Here is a 20250-nt window from a genome sequence, read left to right as displayed (position 1 = left end):
AAACTATGGTAGAGTTGTTTTTATTTTATACTAAATGGATTGAATTATCATCAGGTAGAGTAAAATTCTGTTCTATACAGAGTAAAACTAGGGTAGAGTTGTTTTTATTTTATGCTAAATGGAGTGAATTATCAGGTAGAGTAAAATTCTTGCACTAAATAGAGTAAAACTAGGGTAGAGTTGTTTTTATTTTATGCTAAATGGATTGAATTATCATCGGGTAGAGGAAAATTCTGTTCTATACAGAGTAAAACTAGGGTAGAGTTGTTTTTATTTTATGCTAAATAGAGTGAATTATCAGGTAGAGTAAAATTCTTGCACTAAATAGAGTAAAACTAGGGTAGAGTTGTTTTTATTTTATGCTAAATGGAGTGAATTATCATCAGGTAGAGTAAAATTCTTGCACTAAACAGAGTAAATTTAACTCTGAAAGTTTAACTCTGTCATAAGAGTAAATTTTACTCTATTTGGACTGGGACCGTGTCTTTTTTAGAGGTAAAAATTTTATTCCAATTTGAGTAAATTTACTCAATAATTACTGTGTGCGGAAAAAAAATAATCATGTGGAGACAAACATCGAGGACTGTTGGAACACACACACATAGTAGCACCTGAGCCGCCAACCACGAACACCAGGTTGGGATCAGTGGTCCTTGCCGCGTTTCTCTTCCCAGTGATGCCCAGGATGCAGTGACTACAAATCGACTCATTTCATGTGGAGCAACAATGGAAGCTACCGAACAACCACAGGGACCAAGATCAGCGTCCGTAGCCATATTGGGCGAACTCTCTTTTCTTTGTGATGAAAGTTCTTCCTACCCGGATGAAGTGCCTCTTATGCCGACCCGAAAGCGACGTGGATCACGTTGACTTGCTGAAATAACTTCCCAACTGTGCTGCTGTCTGTGAAGCTAGACACACTCACCTGCACCATCATCAGGGCCTGTGAAGCTAGACACTCTACCCTGTTCTCACCTGCCTCTGATCACTCTTACCAAGTCATCCCTTGTTCCCTTCACCTGGTCCTCATGTCCATCTCACCTGCTGCCCATTCACTCATTAGTCCCTATCTACTTGGGTGAAAAATGCACTTTTGAAAAATGCACATTTGAAAAAATGCACTTTTGAAAATGCACATTTGGATGCTCATTGAAAAATGCACTTGAAAATACACATTTTAATAACATACATTTGAAATAGTATTTGTCAGGGGTTTCTTCCAACCTGTCAATGCATCAATCAGTCGTTTACATGATGGTATAATTCGAATCTTGCTTTAGTCGGACTATGCTATCTTTTGGGATCTGCTGTTATCCCAATATACAGAAGGACTGTCTCAGAAAATTAGAAAGATGGAATTGGATTTGGGTTCATGTCTCATTATTATTGAGCATAATTTTGGTGATCAATTTTCTGTGATGCAATTGGATCGACCATATGAGTACCAGACTGACTGGATGACCGACTTTTAGTGAGCACTATTTGTTTACTGATATAAATGATATATCAACAATACAATCCAAAACAAACAAAACAATCAAACTAAGAAACCCGGTTCTCCAAACAGGTGCTGCTAACATTGATGATGGTGATTAATTACATTATTTACCCCCATTGGTCCCATACTGCGCTCACACACACTCCACGCTCCCCAACCGTTTGCAGGCCTGTTGCAGCTCCTTACTTCCAGCGCCGTCCTTCTTTTGGTGCAGAGTGTCTTCCCGCAGCAGTGTCTTTCTGCAGCAGTGTCTTTCCGTAGCAGTGTCTTTTTCTGCAACCGTGTCTTTCCGTAGCAGTGTCTTTCTGCGGCAATGCAGCACCTTCACACCATTTCACCCGATGGAAGAGCACCATCTAATCCAGTGTCTTCCCGCGCTTGATGTCTTTCCCGCAGCAATTGTCTTTCTGCAGCAGTGTCTTTCCCATGTTAAAAAGCTGTCTTTCTGCAGCAGTCGCACCTTACGCATTCACCCATCATCTCTCATCTCTCCCACTCTCTCCTTTCAGCTTTTAACTAAACCCCTTCCCCACCAGATGAGGACAATTGAAGCACCTGTGTGCCCAATCAATCAAATCAAGACAATATATATATATATAGATCTTTGTGGCTTATTTGTATTCTTATTATTATTACCCCCCAGGGCTACATCAATATGATGATATGAAGGGTGTGAGTTCGACTCCCACATAAAGTGAGTTAGGCTGTTTGAAAAAGATTTTTAATTTTGAAAGATATATTTTTTGGTAAATTTGATTTCAAGGTCCCAGAGTTTCGGTTTCTTTTTCGCGTGATAGTCCACCAGCCACGATCCAGGCATGTGCTTTTGGTCCCAAGTAGCCTCTAGGAATCATTCCGCTATAGGCGTTGGAATGCCTGGAAATCTACGAAACTTTGAAACGCTGTACCTCCTCAGGGAAACGTCCGATCGACCCCAAACTTGGCACACATGTTCTTGGCGTCGACTCACCAGGTCAGATATTTTTGGTAAATTTGATTTACGAAACTTTGAAACGCTGTAACTCCTCAGGGAAACGTCCGATCGACCCCAAACTTGGCATACATATTCTTGGCGTCGACTCACCAGGTCAGATATTTTTTTGGTAAATTCGATTTACAAAACTTTGAAACGCTGTACCTCCTCAGGGAAACGTCCGATCGACCCCAAACTTGGCACACATGTTCTTGGCGTCGACTCACCAGGTCAGATATTTTTTGGTAAATTTGATTTGATTTAAACTTTGAAACGCTGTAACTCCTCAGGGAACGTCCGATCGACCCCAAACTTGGCACACATGTTTTGGCGCCGACACACCAGGTCATATTTTAGTAAGTTGATTTACGAAACTTTGAAACGCTGTAACTACTCAGGGAAACGTCCGATCGACCCCAAACATGGCACACATGTTCTGGGTGGGTAGCTGCGTCGACTCACCAGGTCAGATATTTTTTGGTAAATTTGATTTAAAGGTCCCAGAGTTTCGGTTTCTTTTTCGCGTGATAGTCCATGACCACCCGGATCCAGGCATGTGCTTTTGGTCCCGGTAGCCCCAGGAATCATTCCGCTATAGGCGTTGGAATGCCCAAAATCTAAGAAACTTTGAAACACTGTAACTCCTCAGGGAAATCTCCGATCGACCCCAAACTTGGCACACATGTTCTTGGCGTCGACTCACCGGGTCAGATATTTTTTTGGTAAATTCGATATCTGAAACTTTGAAATGCTGTAACTCCTCAGGAAACGTCCGATCGACCCCAAACTTGGCACACATGTTCTTGGCGTAACGTCGACTCACCAGGTCAGATATTTTTGGTAAATTTGATTTACGAAACTTTGAAACGCTGTAACTCCTCAGGGAAACGTCCGATCGACCCCAAACTTGGCACACATGTTCTTGGCGTCGACTCACCAGGTCAGATATTTTGGTAAATTTGATTCTGAAACTTTGAAACGCTGTAACTCCTCAGGAAACGTCCGATCGACCCCAAACTTGGCACACATGTTCTTGGCGACTCACCAGGTCAGATATTTTTGGTAAATTTGATTTACGAAACTTTGAAACGCTGTAACTCCTCAGCGAAACGTCCGATCGACCCCAAACTTGGCACACATGTTCTTGGCGTCGACTCACCAGGTCAGATATTTTTGGTAAATTCGATTTACAAAACTTTGAAACGCTGTACCTCCTCAGGGAAACGTCCGATCGACCCCAAACTTGGCACACATGTTCTTGGCGTCGACTCACCAGGTCAGATATTTTTTGGTAAATTTGATTTAAAGGTCCCAGAGTTTCGGTTTCTTTTTCGCGTGATAGTCCATGACCCCAAACTTCCAGGCATGTGCTTTTGGTCCCGGTAGCCCCAGGAATCATTCCGCTATAGGCGTTGGAATGCCCAAAATCTACGAAACTTTGAAACACTGTAACTCCTCAGGGAAACGTCCGATCGACCCCAAACTTGGCACACATGTTCTTGGCGTCGACTCACCAGGTCAGATATTTTTGGTAAATTTGATTTACGAAACTTTGAAACGCTGTAACTCCTCAGGGAAACGTCCGATCGACCCCAAACTTGGCACACATGTTCTGGGTGGGTAGCTGCGTCGACTCACCAGGTCAGATATTTTTTGGTAAATTTGATTTAAAGGTCCCAGAGTTTCGGTTTCTTTTTCGCGTGATAGTCCATGACCACCCGGATCCAGGCATGTGCTTTTGGTCCCGGTAGCCCCAGGAATCATTCCGCTATAGGCGTTGGAATGCCCAAAATCTACGAAACTTTGAAACACTGTAACTCCTCAGGGAAACGTCCGATCGACCCCAAACTTGGCACACATGTTCTTGGCGTCGACTCACCAGGTCAGATATTTTTGGTAAATTCGATTTACGAAACTTTGAAATGCTGTAACTACTCAGGGAAACGTCCGATCGACCCCAAACTTGGCACACATGTTCTTGGCGTCGACTCACCAGGTCAGATATTTTTGGTAAATTTGATTTACGAAACTTTGAAACGCTGTAACTCCTCAGGGAAACGTCCGATCGACCCCAAACTTGGCATACATATTCTTGTCGTCGACTCACCAGGTCAGATATTTTTTTGGTAAATTCGATTTACAAAAGTTTGAAACGCTGTAACTCCTCAGGGAAACGTCCGATCGACCCCAAACTTGGCACACATGTTCTTGGCGTCGACTCACCAGGTCAGATATTTTTGGTAAATTCGATTTACAAAAGTTTGAAACGCTGTAACTCCTCAGGGAAACGTCCGATCGACCCCAAACTTGGCACACATGTTCTTGGCGTCGACTCACCGGGTCAGATATTTTTGGTAAATTTGATTTACGAAACTTTGAAACGCTGTAACTCCTCAGGGAAACGTCCGATCGACCCCAAACTTGGCACACATGTTCTTGGCGTCGACTCACCAGGTCAGATATTTTTGGTAAATTTGATTTACGAAACTTTGAAACGCTGTAACTCCTCAGGAAACGTCCGATCGACCCCAAACTTGGCACACATGTTCTTGGCGTCGACTCACCAGGTCAGATATTTTTGGTAAATTTGATTTACGAAACTTTGAAACGCTGTAACTCCTCAGGGAAACGTCCGATCGACCCCAAACTTGGCACACATGTTCTTGGCGTCGACTCACCAGGTCAGATATTTTTGGTAAATTTGATTTACGAAACTTTGAAACGCTGTAACTCCTCAGGGAAACGTCCGATCGACCCCAAACTTGGCACACATGTTCTGGGTGGGTAGCTGCGTCGACTCACCAGGTCAGATATTTTTTGGTAAATTTGATTTAAAGGTCCCAGAGTTTCGGTTTCTTTTTCGCGTGATAGTCCATGACCACCCGGATCCAGGCATGTGCTTTTGGTCCCGTAGCCCCAGGAATCATCGCTATAGGCGGTGGAATGCCCAAAATCTAAACTTTGAAACGCTGTAACTCCTCAGGGAAACGTCCGATCGACCCCAAACTTGGCACACATGTTCTTGGCGTCGACTCACCGGGTCAGATATTTTTTTGGTAAATTCGATTTACGAAACTTTGAAATGCTGTAACTACTCAGGGAAACGTCCGATCGACCCCAAACATGGCACACATGTTCTGGGTGTCGACTCACCGACTCACCAGGTCAGATATTTTTGGTAAATTTGATTTACGAAACTTTGAAACGCTGTACCTCCTCAGGGAAACGTCCGATCGACCCCAAACTTGGCACACATGTTCTTGGCGTCGACTCACCAGGTCAGATATTTTTGGTAAATTTGATTTACGAAACTTTGAAACGCTGTAACTCCTCAGGGAAACGTCCGATCGACCCCAAACTTGGCATACATATTCTTGTCGTCGACTCACCAGGTCAGATATTTTTTTGGTAAATTCGATTTACAAAACTTTGAAACGCTGTAACTCCTCAGGGAAACGTCCGATCGACCCCAAACTTGGCACACATGTTCTGGGTGGTAGCTCACCAGGTCAGATATTTTTGGTAAATTTGATTTACAAACTTTGAAACGCTGTAACTCCTCAGGGAAGCGTCCGATCGACCCCAAACTTGGCACATGTTCTTGGCGTCGACTCACCAGGGCAGATATTTTTGGTAGAGTTGACTTACGAAACTTTGAAACGCGCTACCTCCGCAGGGAAACGTCCGATCGACCCCAAACTTGGCACACATGTTCTTGGCGTCGACTCACCAGGTCAGATATTTTTGGTAAATTTGATTTACGAAACTTTGAAACGCTGTAACTCCTCGAGGAAACGTCCGATCGACCCCAAACTTGGCACACATGTTCTTGTCGACTCACCAGGTCAGATATTTTTGGTAAATTTGATTTACGAAACTTTGAAACGCTGTTCCTCAGGAAGCGTCCGATCGACCCCAAACTTGGCACACATGTTCTTGGCGTCGACTCAGATATTTTGATTTACGAAACTTTGAAACGCTGTAACTCCTCAGGAAGCGTCCGATCGACCCCAAACTTGGCACACATGTTCTTGGCGTCGACTCACCAGGTCAGATATTTTTGGTAAATTTGATTTACGAAACTTTGAAACGCTGTAACTCCTCAGGGGAACGTCCGATCGACCCCAAACATGGCACACATGTTCTGGGTGGGTAGCGTCGACTCACCAGGTCAGATATTTTTGGTAAATTTGATTTAAAGGTCCCAGAGTTTCGGTTTCTTTTCGTGATAGTCCATGACCACCCGGATCAGGCATGTGCTTTTGGTCGAATCATTACGAAACTTTGAAACGCTGTAACTCCTCAGGGAAACGTCCGATCGACCCCAAACTTGGCACACATGTTCTTGGCGTCGACTCACCAGGTCAGATATTTTTGGTAAATTTGATTTACGAAACTTTGAAACGCTGTAACTCCTCAGGGAAACGTCCGATCGACCCCAAACTTGGCACACATGTTCTTGGCGTCGACTCACCAGGTCAGATATTTTTGGTAAATTTGATTTAAACTTTGAAACTGTAACTCCTCAGGAAGCGTCCGATCGACTCCAAACTTGGCACACATGTTCTTGGCGTCGACTCACCAGGTCAGATATTTTTGGTAAATTCGATTTACAAAAGTTTGAAACGCTGTAACTCCTCAGGGAAACGTCCGATCGACCCCAAACTTGGCACACATGTTCTTGGCGTCGACTCACCAGGTCAGATATTTTGGTAAATTTGATTTGAAACTTTGAAACGCTGTAACTCCTCAGGAAACGTCCGATCGACCCCAAACTTGGCACACATGTTCTTGGTCGACTCACCAGGTCAGATATTTTTGGTAAATTTGATTTACGAAACTTTGAAACGCTGTAACTCCTCAGGGAAACGTCCGATCGACCCCAAACTTGGCATACATATTCTTGGCGTCGACTCACCAGGTCAGATATTTTTTGGTAAATTTGATTTACGAAACTTTGAAACGCTGTAACTCCTCAGGGAAACGTCCGATCGACCCCAAACATGGCACACATGTTCTGGGTGGTTAGCGTCGACTCACCAGGTCAGATATTTTTTGGTAAATTTGATTTAAAGGTCCCAGAGTTTCGGTTTCTTTTTCGCGTGATAGTCCATGACCACCCGGATCCAGGCATGTGCTTTTGGTCCCGGTAGCCCCAGGAATCATTCCGCTATAGGCGTTGGAATGCCCAAAATCTACGAAACTTTGAAACACTGTAACTCCTCAGGGAAATCTCCGATCGACCCCAAACTTGGCACACATGTTCTTGGCGTCGACTCACCGGGTCAGATATTTTTTTGGTAAATTCGATTTACGAAACTTTGAAATGCTGTAACTACTCAGGGAAACGTCCGATCGACCCCAAACATGGCACACATGTTCTGGGTGGGTAGCTGCGTCGACTCACCAGGTCAGATATTTTTGGTAAATTTGATTTACGAAACTTTGAAACGCTGTACCTCCTCAGGGAAACGTCCGATCGACCCCAAACTTGGCATACATGTTCTTGGCGTCGACTCACCAGGTCAGATATTTTTGGTAAATTTGATTTACGAAACTTTGAAATGCTGTAACTCCTCAGGGAAACGTCCGATCGACCCCAAACTTGGCACACATGTTCTTGGCGTCGACTCACCAGGTCAGATATTTTTGGTAAATTTGATTTGAAAAACTTTGAACGCTGTACTCCTCAGGAACGTCCGATCGCACCCAAACTTGGCACACATGTTCTTGGCGTCGACTCACCAGGTCAGATATTTTTGGTAAATTTGATTTAGGAAACTTTGAAACGCTGTAACTCCTCAGGGAAACGTCCGATCGACCCCAAACTTGGCACACATGTTCTTGGCGTCGACTCACCAGGTCAGATATTTTTGGTAAATTTGATTTACGAAACTTTGAAACGCTGTAACTCCTCAGGGAAGCGTCCGATCGACCCCAAACTTGGCACACATGTTCTTGGCGTCGACTCACCAGGTCAGATATTTTGGTAAATTTGATTTACGAAACTTTGAAACGCTGTAACTCCTCAGGGAAACGTCCGATCGACCCCAAACTTGGCACACATGTTCTGGGTAGCTGCGTCGACTCACCAGGTCAGATATTTTGGTAAATTTGATTTAAATCCCAGACTTGAAACGGTTTCTCCTCGCGGAACGTCCATGACCACCCCAAACTTGGCATGTTCTTTTGGTCCCGTAGCACCAGGAATCATTCCGATATTTTTGGAATAAATTTACGAAACTTTGAAACGCTGTAACTCCTCAGGAAACGTCCGATCGACCCCAAACTTGGCACACATGTTCTTGGCGTCGACTCACCAGGTCAGATATTTTTGGTAAATTGATTTACGAAACTTTGAAACGCTGTAACTCCTCAGGGAAACGTCCGATCGACCCCAAACTTGGCACACATGTTCTTGGCGTACGTCGACTCACCAGGTCAGATATTTTTGGTAAATTTGATTTACGAAACTTTGAAACGCTGTAACTCCTCAGGGAAACGTCCGATCGACCCCAAACTTGGCACACATGTTCTTGGCGTCGACTCACCAGGTCAGATATTTTTGGTAAATTTGATTTACGAAACTTTGAAACGCTGTAACTCCTCAGGGAAACGTCCGATCGACCCCAAACTTGGCATACATATTCTTGGCGTCGACTCACCAGGTCAGATATTTTTTTGGTAAATTCGATTTACAAAACTTTGAAACGCTGTACCTCCTCAGGGAAACGTCCGATCGACCCCAAACTTGGCACACATGTTCTTGGCGTCGACTCACCAGGTCAGATATTTTTGGTAAATTTGATTTACGAAACTTTGAAACGCTGTAACTCCTCAGGGAAACGTCCGATCGACCCCAAACTTGGCACACATGTTCTTGGCGTCGACTCACCAGGTCAGATATTTTTGGTAAATTTGATTTACGAAACTTTGAAACGCTGTAACTCCTCAGGAAACGTCCGATCGACCCCAAACTTGGCACACATGTTCTTGGCGTCGACTCACCAGGTCAGATATTTTTTTGGTAAATTCGATTTACAAAACTTTGAAACGCTGTAACTCCTCAGGGAAACGTTCGATCGACCCCAAACTTGGCATACATATTCTTGTCGTCGACTCACCAGGTCAGATATTTTTGGTAAATTTGATTTACGAAACTTTGAAACGCTGTAACTCCTCAGGAAACGTCCGATCGACCCCAAACTTGGCACACATGTTCTTGGCGTCGACTCACCAGGTCAGATATTTTTGGTAAATTTGATTTGAAACTTTGAAACGCTGTAACTCCTCAGGAAACGTCCGATCGACCCCAAACTTGGCACACATGTTCTGGGTGGTAGCTCGACTCACCAGGTCAGATATTTTTTGTAAATTTGATTTAAAGGTCCCAAAGTTTGAAACGCTGTAACTCCTCAGGGAAACGTCCGATCGACCCCAAACTTGGCACACATGTTCTTGGCGTCGACTCACCGGGTCAGATATTTTTTTGGTAAATTCGATTTACGAAACTTTGAAATGCTGTAACTACTCAGGGAAACGTCCGATCGACCCCAAACTTGGCACACATGTTCTTGGCGTCGACTCACCAGGTCAGATATTTTTGGTAAATTTGATTTAAACTTTGAAATGCTGTAACTCCTCAGGAAACGTCCGATCGACCCCAAACTTGGCACACATGTTCTTGGGTAGCGTCGACTCACCAGGTCAGATATTTTTGGTAAATTTGATTTACGAAACTTTGAAACGCTGTAACTCCTCAGGGAAACGTCCGATCGACCCCAAACTTGGCACACATGTTCTTGGCGTCGACTCACCAGGTCAGATATTTTTGGTAAATTTGATTTACGAAACTTTGAAACGCTGTAACTCCTCAGGGAAACGTCCGATCGACCCCAAACTTGGCACACATGTTCTTGGTAGCTTCGTCGACTCACCAGGTCAGATATTTTTGGTAAATTTGATTTATGAAACTTTGAAACGCTGTAACTCCTCAGAAACGTCCGATCGACCCCAAACTTGGCACACATGTTCTTGGGTCGACTCACCAGGTCAGATATTTTTGGTAAATTTGATTCTGAAACTTTGAAATGCTGTAACTCCTCAGGAAACGTCCGATCGACCCCAAACTTGGCACACATGTTCTTGGCGTCGACTCACCAGGTCAGATATTTTTGGTAAATTTGATTTCTAAACTTTGAAACGCTGTAACTCCTCAGGAAACGTCCGATCGACCCCAAACTTGGCACACATGTTCTTGGCGTCGACTCACCAGGTCAGATATTTTGGTAAATTTGATTTACGAAACTTTGAAACGCTGTAACTCCTCAGGAAACGTCCGATCGACCCCAAACTTGGCACACATGTTCTTGGCGTCGACTCACCAGGTCAGATATTTTTGGTAAATTTGATTTACGAAACTTTGAAACGCTGTACCTCCTCAGGGAAACGTCCGATCGACCCCAAACTTGGCACACATGTTCTTGGCGTCGACTCACCGGGTCAGATATTTTTTTGGTAAATTCGATTTACGAAACTTTGAAATGCTGTAACTACTCAGGGAAACGTCCGATCGACCCCAAACATGGCACACATGTTCTGGGTGGGTAGCCGACTCACCAGGTCAGATATTTTTGGTAAATTTGATTTAAACTTTGAAACGTCCAGCCCAAACTTGGAATGTTCTTGGCGTCCGACTCACCAGGTCAGATATTTTGGTAAAATTGATTTACGAAACTTTGAAACGCTGTACCTCCTCAGGGAAACGTCCGATCGACCCCAAACTTGGCACACATGTTCTTGGCGTCGACTCACCAGGTCAGATATTTTTGGTAAATTTGATTTACGAAACTTTGAAACGCTGTAACTCCTCAGGAAACGTCCGATCGACCCCAAACTTGGCACACATGTTCTTGGGTAGCTCGTCGACTCACCAGGTCAGATATTTTTGGTAAATTTGATTTACGAAACTTTGAAACGCTGTAACTCCTCAGGGAAACGTCCGATCGACCCCAACATGGCACATGTTCTTGGCGTCGACTCACCAGGTCAGATATTTTTTGGTAAATTTGATTTACGAAACTTTGAAACGCTGTAACTCCTCAGGAAACGTCCGATCGACCCCAAACTTGGCACACATGTTCTTGGGTCGACTCACCAGGTCAGATATTTTTGGTAAATTTGATTTACAAAACTTTGAAACGCTGTAACTCCTCAGGAAACGTCCGATCGACCCAAACTTGGCACACATGTTCTTGGTCGACTCACCAGGTCAGATATTTTTGGTAAATTTGATTTACGAAACTTTGAAACGCTGTAACTCCTCAGGAAACGTCCGATCGACCCCAAACTTGGCATACATATTCTTGGCGTCGACTCACCAGGTCAGATATTTTTTTGGTAAATTCGATTTACAAAACTTTGAAACGCTGTACCTCAGGGAAACGTCCGATCGACCCCAAACTTGCACATGTTCTTGGCGACTCCCAGGTCAGATATTTGGTAAATTTGATGAAACTTTGAAACGCTGTAACTCCTCAGGAAACGTCCGATCGACCCCAAACTTGGCACACATGTTCTTGGCGTCGACTCACCAGGTCAGATATTTTTGGTAAATTTGATTTACGAAACTTTGAAACGCTGTAACTCCTCAGGAAGCGTCCGATCGACCCCAAACTTGGCACATGTTCTTGGCGTCGACTCACCAGGTCAGATATTTTGGTAAATTTGATTTAAAAACTTTGAAACGCTGTAACTCCTCAGGAAACGTCCGATCGACCCCAAACTTGGCACACATGTTCTGGGTGGCGTCGACTCACCAGGTCAGATATTTTGGTAAATTTGATTCTGAAACTTTAAACGAAAACGCTGTAACTCCTCAGGAAACGTCCGATCGACCCCAAACTTGGCACACATGTTCTTGGCGTCGACTCACCAGGTCAGATATTTTTGGTAAATTTGATTTACGAAACTTTGAAACGCTGTAACTCCTCAGGGAAACGTCCGATCGACCCCAAACTTGGCACACATGTTCTGGGTGGGTAGCTCGACTCACCAGGTCAGATATTTTTGGTAAATTTGATTTAAAAGGAAACTTTGAAACGCTGTAACTCCTCAGGAAGCGTCCGATCGACCCCAAACTTGGCACACATGTTCTTGGCGTCGACTCACCGGGTCAGATATTTTTTTGGTAAATTCGATTTACGAAACTTTGAAATGCTGTAACTACTCAGGGAAACGTCCGATCGACCCCAAACATGGCACACATGTTCTGGGTGGGTAGCTGCGTCGACTCACCAGGTCAGATATTTTTTGGTAAATTTGATTTATTTAAACAGTTTCTTTTTAGGCGTGATAGCCACATGACCACCGGTTCGAAACTTTGAAACGCTGTACCTCCTCAGGGAAACGTCCGATCGACCCCAAACTTGGCACACATGTTCTTGGCGTCGACTCACCAGGTCAGATATTTTTGGTAAATTCGATTTACAAAACTTTGAAACGCTGTACCTCCTCAGGGAAACGTCCAATCGACCCCAAACTTGGCATACATATTCTTGTCGTCGACTCACCAGGTCTTCGATTTACAAAAGTTTGAAACGCTGTAACTCCTCAGGGAAACGTCCGATCGACCCCAAACTTGGCACACATGTTCTTGGCGTCGACTCACCGGGTCAGATATTTTTTTGGTAAATTCGATTTACGAAACTTTGAAATGCTGTAACTACTCAGGGAAACGTCCGATCGACCCCAAACATGGCACACATGTTCTGGGTGGGTAGCTGCGTCGACTCACCAGGTCAGATATTTTTGGTAAATTTGATTTACGAAACTTTGAAACGCTGTACCTCCTCAGGGAAACGTCCGATCGACCCCAAACTTGGCATACATATTCTTGGCGTCGACTCACCAGGTCAGATATTTTTGGTAAATTTGATTTACGAAACTTTGAAACGCTGTAACTCCTCAGGGGAACGTCCGATCGAATTTTTCCAAACTTGGCATACATATTCTTGTCGTCGACTCACCAGGTCAGATATTTTTTTGGTAAATTCGATTTACAAAACTTTGAAACGCTGTACCTCCTCAGGGAAACGTCCAATCGACTTAAAAAAATGCACATTTGAAAAATGCACTTTTGAAGAATGCACTTTTGAATAATGCACTTTTGAATAATGCATATTTGAATAATGCACTTTTGAAAAATGCACTTTTGAAGAATGCACATTTGAATATACATTTGAAAAATGCACATTTTAATAATATACATTTGAAAAATGCACTTTTGAAAAATGCACATTTGAAAAATGCACTTTTGAAAAATGCACTTTTGAAAAATGCACATTTGAATATACATTTGAAAAATGCACTTGAAAAATGCACATTTTAATAACATACATTTGAAATAGTATTTGTCAGGGTTTCTTCAGCCTGTCAATGCATCAATCAGTGCGTTTACATGATGGTATAATTCGAATCTTGCTTTAGTCGGACTATGCTATCTTTTGGGGGATCTGCTGTTATCCCAATATACAGGACTGTCTCAGAAAATTAGAATATTGTGATAAAGTTCTTTATTTTCTGTAATGCAATTAAAAATATATTAAATATTAAAAGAATAAAAGGCTTGCAATATTTCAGTTGATTTGTAATGAATCCAGAATGCATGACATTTTTGTTTTTTTAATTGCATTACAGAAAATAAAGAACTTTATCACAATATTCTAATTTTCTGAGAGTCCTGTACATGGCAGTGAGTAATTCGAATCATTGGCCGAAAGCATGTCATATACGATAGGTGGCGCTGTTTTCATTACAACTCGTGGTGATACAGCCATTTCCGCTTGACCTCTTCACCACCAACAACAACATTTCGAGAAAGATGGCGAACAGAGAGCGAGGCGAAGCTACATCCCTCTATTAGAATCAGAATCAGAATCAGAAACAGTTTTATTGCCAGGAATGTTTTCACAAACAAACGAGGAATTTTTTTTGGTGGAAGGTGCAACATTTGGACATGACAAAACAAACAATCAACACGACAGAAAGACAACAAATAATGTGAAGTGTTTGGGTGTGTGCTTCAAGTGGTGTGTTTTAGTTAAAGTGCATGTTAAAGTGACGTGTGTGGAGGAGGGAAGAAGAAGGAGGAGGGAGGAGGAGTGAGGAGGAGGAAGAGGAAGGAGCGGGAAGAAGGAGGAAGAAGAGGTGGTAGTCCTGGGGGTGACAGTCAGTCAGTCCGGGTTCCATTGATGAGCCCGACTGCCGACGGGAAAAAACTTTTGGTGTGGCGGGTGGTCTTTGTCCTGATGTACATGGCCTCCTCCCGAGGAGGGACTCGAACAGGGAGTGTCCAGGGTGGGAGGGGTCAGCGACAATCTTTCTGGCCCGCTTCAGTGACCTGGAGTGAACAGGACCTGGAGGAAGGCAGATTGCAACCGATAACCCTCTCGGCCGAGCGGATGATGCTCTGCAGCCTGCGCTTGTCTTTGGCTGTGGCTGCAGGGTGCCAGACGGTGATGGAGGAGCAGATGATGGACTCAACGATGGCCGTGTACCCACCATCATTCTCCCTGGCAGGTTGAATTTCCTCAGCTGCCTCAGGAAGAACATCCTCTGCTGGGCCTTCTTGGTGATGGAGCGGATGTTCAGCTCCCACTTGAGGTCCTGGGAGATGATGGAGCCCAGGAAGCGGTAGGACTCCACAGCGTCGGGAGTCACACAGGATGAGAGGGCGGGTGGGGCTGCATTCCTCCTGAAATCCACAACCATCTCCACTGTCTTTAGGCGTTGAGCTCCAGGTTGTTCTGGCTGCACCAGGTCACCAGGTGGTCAGTCTCCCACCTGTAGGCGGTCTCGTCCCCACCAGAGATGAGTCAATGAGGGTGGTGGTGTCATCCGCGAACTTTAGGAGCTTGACGGACTGGTGACTGGAGGTGCAGCTGTTGGTGTACAGGAGAACAGCAGAGGAGAGAACACAGCCTTGGGGAACCCGTGCTGGTGGTCCGGGAGCCTGAGGCGTGTTTCCCAGCCTCACGTGCTGCTTCCTGTCGGTCAGGAAGTCTGTGATCCACCTGCAGGTGGAGTCGGGCACGTGCAGCTGGGAGAGCTTGTCCTGCAGCAGCGACGGATGATTGTATTGAAAGCAGAGCTGAAGACCACAAAGAGGATCCTGGCCAAGGTTCCTGGGAGTCCAGATGCTGGAGGATGTAGTGAAGGGCCATGTTGACTGCATCGCCTACAGACCTGTTGGCTCTGTAGGCGAACTGCAGGGGGTCCAGGAGTGGGTCGGTGATGGTCTTGAGGTGTGACAGGACCAAGCGTTCAAAGGACTTCATGACCACAGAGGTCAGGGCGATGGGCCTGTAGTCATTGAGTCCTGTGATCTTGGGTTTTGGGGACGGGATGATGGTGGAGGCCTTGAAGCAGGCTGGAACGTGGCATGTCTCCAGGAGGTGTTGAAGATGTCGGTGAACACGGAGACAGCTGGTCAGCACAGTGCTTCAGGGTGGAGGGGAGACGGAGTCCGGCCCGCTGCTTTGCGGGGTTCTGCTTTTTGAACAGCCTATTGACGTCTCTCCAGGATGACGAGGTCGTCGCTGAGTTGATGGAGGGTGCTCCAGAGGTGTGAGCCCCTGATGGGCTGGGGAGGGTGGGCTGATGGTCTGTGGCTTGTTGATGGGGCTGTGGGGATGGTCTCAGGACTGCTCCATTGTCTTTCAAAGCGGCAGTAGAACTCATTTAGCTCGTCTGCCAGAAGCACATTGTTCATGGAGTGGGGTGATTTGGGCTTGTAGTTGGTGATCTGCCTGAGCCCTCTCCAGACAGAAGCAGAGTCGTTTGCTGAGAGCTGCTGTTGCAGTTTCTCAGAGTACAGACGTTTAGCATCTCTCACCGCCTTGCTAAACCTGTATTTGGACTCTGTGTACAGGTCCTTGTCCCCACTCCTGAATGCCTGGTCCTTCTGCAGTCTTAGCTTCCTGAGCTCCGCTGTGAACCAGGGTTTGTCGTTGTTATAACTCCCCTGGAGCTGGATGGAATACAGCTGTCCTCACAGAAGCTGATGTAGGAAGTTACAGCCTCTGTGTACTCATCCAGGCTGTTGGTAGCAGTCCTGAAGACATCCCAGTCAGTACAGTCCAAGCACGCCCAGATCCTCCAGAGCCTCACTGGTCCACTTCTTGAACTTCCTCACCACAGGTTTGCAGAGCTTAGTCTCTGCCTGTATGAGGAATCAGATGAACCATGACGTGGTCAGAGTTTCCCAGTGCAGCTCGAGGGACGGCGTGATAGGCCCTGCTGATTGTTGTGTAGCAGTGGTCCAGAATGCTCTTCTCTCTAGTAGGGCATTTTATTAACTGTCTATATTTAGGAGTTCGTGGCTGAGGTTTCCTTTGTTAAAATCCCGAGTACAATAACTAAAGAGTCCGGGAAGGTCCGCCCACACACCGTATCTGTTCGGCGAGGGTCCGCTGTGCCTCGTGCACGCCTTCGCGCGGCATGTAAACTCCGGCCAGGATGAATGAAGCGAACTCACGTGGGGAGTAGAAGGGTTTGCAGTGAATGATAAAAGATTCCAGGTCCGCGAACAGTGCTGTAGGATCACCGTTACGTCGTTGCACCAGCCGTTGTTGAGGTAAAGCAGATTCCTCCACCTTTGCTTTTCCGAGAGCTCTGTGTCCCGGTCCGCTCGGAACAGCTGGAAGCCAGCGAGCTGGGCGCAGAATCTGGTATCGATCCACTAAGCCATGATTCCGTGAAACACAGGGCGGAGGATGAGGAGAAGTCTCTCTCCCCACCAGCAGCTGGAGTTCGTCCAGTTTGTTGCACAGTGAGCGGACGTTGGAGAAATATGCCCGGCAGCGCTGTACGAGATCCCGTTTCGTGGCCGCATAAGCGCCCTGAGCGTTTCCCTCTCCGCCCGGCGTTTCACCGCATGGCAAGGTGAGCACACCTTTACAAAATGTCCAGTAACTCCACAGAAGTTAAAAACGTTGGAAATAAATCCGCTGGAGTTGTTCCCCTGATGTTCATGAGCTCTTCTCTGGTGAAAGAGCTCTGGGAATCACAGCAGAAAACAGTATTTAAAACGAAAACAACAAAAAACATCGCGCACCAACACACCGAGGCGGCCGTCCGCGGCGCCATCAGGAAGTTATTCTTCCATGGTGTTAATAGGAGTACAGCGAATGCAAATGGCGCTATTGGCTGAGTTAATAACGGAGAGAAGACGCCGTCGCCGAAGGTACACGGAGAATTTAATTTATCGTCTCTTTCGACTTCCGGGTCACGACATGGGAGGGAGGAGGGAGGAGGCGGCGATCTCGAGCATGCGCAAAGACGCAAAGTCCAGTTCCGAATCGAATTCAGAGTTACATGCCGCGAGAGTCGAATTATCAACTGGATCGGACCGAGCTATCCAGGGGTGTTAATCGGACCGAAGTCGGACCGCACATAGTCCGACTAAGGTGTTTACATGAAACGGATAATTCGATTTCAGTCCGACTAAGCCATTAATTTGATTGCATGTAACCGCACTGAGTATGATGATATGAAGGGTGTGAGTTCGACTCCAACATCGGGCAAGTCACTAAGGCTGTTTAAAAAAAACAATCCGGCAATCCTACGCCGAAGCATCGATGGGAGCGCGCACAGCCCAATAAAGCGCCTACACCCCACCCCCGATGGAAGAGAGCACCATCTAATCCAGAATCTCCGCCCCACCACAGGTGGGAGAAAGCCTTGCCGCAAGGAGATGCAAGTGACTTTTTCTGCTACCGTTGCGGTGAGGAGGGGCACTTGACGAAATGTCGGGCGCCGGAAAACTATCAAAAGGTGATACAGAAATTAATCCGTGCTCAGCGACAGCTGAGAATAGGTAATAGGGAAATAAATGCTTCCCCCACTAGAGAAAACCTCCATTTTATGTAGCACCCCAACACTTTGAATTAGAAAGATGGGGTGGTTGGGTTCATGTCTCCATTATTATTGAGCATAATTTTAGTGATCAATTTTAGTGATCAATTGGATCGACCATATAGGAAATTACCAGACTGACCCCAGATGACCGCTTTTAGTGAACACTATTTGTTTACTGATATAAATGATATATCCAACAATACAATCAAAACAAACAAAACAATCAAACTAAGAAACCGGATTTCTCCAAACAAATTGCTAACATTGATGATGGTGATTAATTACTTAATTTACCCCCCCATTGGTCCCACATACACGCTCACACACACTCACGCTCCCCAACACGTTGCAGGCCTGTTGCAGCTCCTTACTTCCAGCGCCGTCCTTCTTTCGGGTGCAGTGTCTTCCCGCAGCAGTGTCTTTCCGCAGCAGTGTCTTTCCGTAGCAGTGTCTTTCTGCAGCCGTGTCTTTCCGTAGCAGTGTCTTTCTGCAGCAGTACGCACCTTCACACTTCATTCACCCATCACCTCTCAGTGTCTTTCCGCAGCAGTGTCTTTCCGTAGCAGTGTCTTTCCGCAGCAGTGTCTTTCTGCAGCAGTGTCTTTCCGTAGCAGTGTCTTTCTGCAGCAGTACGCACCTTCACACTTCATTCACCCATCATCTCTCATCTCTCCCACTCTCTCCTTTCAGCTTTTAACTTCTAAACCCCGCCCCACCAGATGAGACCAATTGACACCTGTGTGCCCAATCAATCAATCAAGACAATATATATATATATAGATCTTTGTGGCTTATTTTTATTCTTATTATTATTACCCCCCAGGGCTACATTAATATGACGATATGAAGGTTGTGATTTCGACTCCCACATAAAGCAAGTGAGTTAGGCTGTTTGAAAAAGATTTTTAATTTTGAAAGATATATTTTTTAAAGGGGTAAATTCGATTTAAAGGTCTCAGAGTTTCGGTTTCTTTTTCGCGTGATAGCCCATGACCACCCGGTTCCAGGCATGTGCTTTTGGTCCCGGTAGCCCCAGGAATCGTTCGCTATAGGCGTTGGAATGCCCAAAATCTACGAAACTTTGAAACGCTGTAACTCCTCAGGGAAATGTCCGATCGACCCCAAACTTGGCACACATGTTCTGGGTGGGTAGCTGCGTCGACTCACCAGGTCAGATATTTTTGGTAAATTTGATTTACGAAACTTTGAAACGCTGTAACTCCTCAGGGAAACGTCCGATCGACCCCAAACTTGGCATACATATTCTTGTCGTCGACTCACCAGGTCAGATATTTTTTTGGTAAATTCGATTTACAAAACTTTGAAACGCTGTACCTCCTCAGGGAAACGTCCGATCGACCCCAAACTTGGCACACATGTTCTTGGCGTCGACTCACCAGGTCAGATATTTTTGGTAAATTTGATTTACGAAACTTTGAAACGCTTACCTCAGGGTTTCGTCCGATCGACCCCAAACTTCAGGCATGTTCTTTTGGCGTCACCCCCCAGGAATCATTTTGGAAAAATTTACGAAACTTTGAAACGCTGTAACTCCTCAGGGAAACGTCCGATCGACCCCAAACATGGCACACATGTTCTGGGTGGGTAGCTGCGTCGACTCACCAGGTCAGATATTTTTTGGTAAATTTGATTTAAAGGTCCCAGAGTTTCGGTTTCTTTTTCGCGTGATAGTCCATGACCACCCGGATCCAGGCATGTGCTTTTGGTCCCGGTAGCCCCAGGAATCATTCCGCTATAGGCGTTGGAATGCCCAAAATCTACGAAACTTTGAAACACTGTAACTCCTCAGGGAAATCTCCGATCGACCCCAAACTTGGCACACATGTTCTTGGCGTCGACT

Source organism: Pseudoliparis swirei, chromosome 24, assembly GCF_029220125.1.
Source record: "Pseudoliparis swirei isolate HS2019 ecotype Mariana Trench chromosome 24, NWPU_hadal_v1, whole genome shotgun sequence".
Taxonomy (NCBI): Eukaryota; Metazoa; Chordata; class Actinopteri; order Perciformes; family Liparidae; genus Pseudoliparis; species Pseudoliparis swirei.
This window is presented reverse-complemented; position numbering follows the sequence as displayed.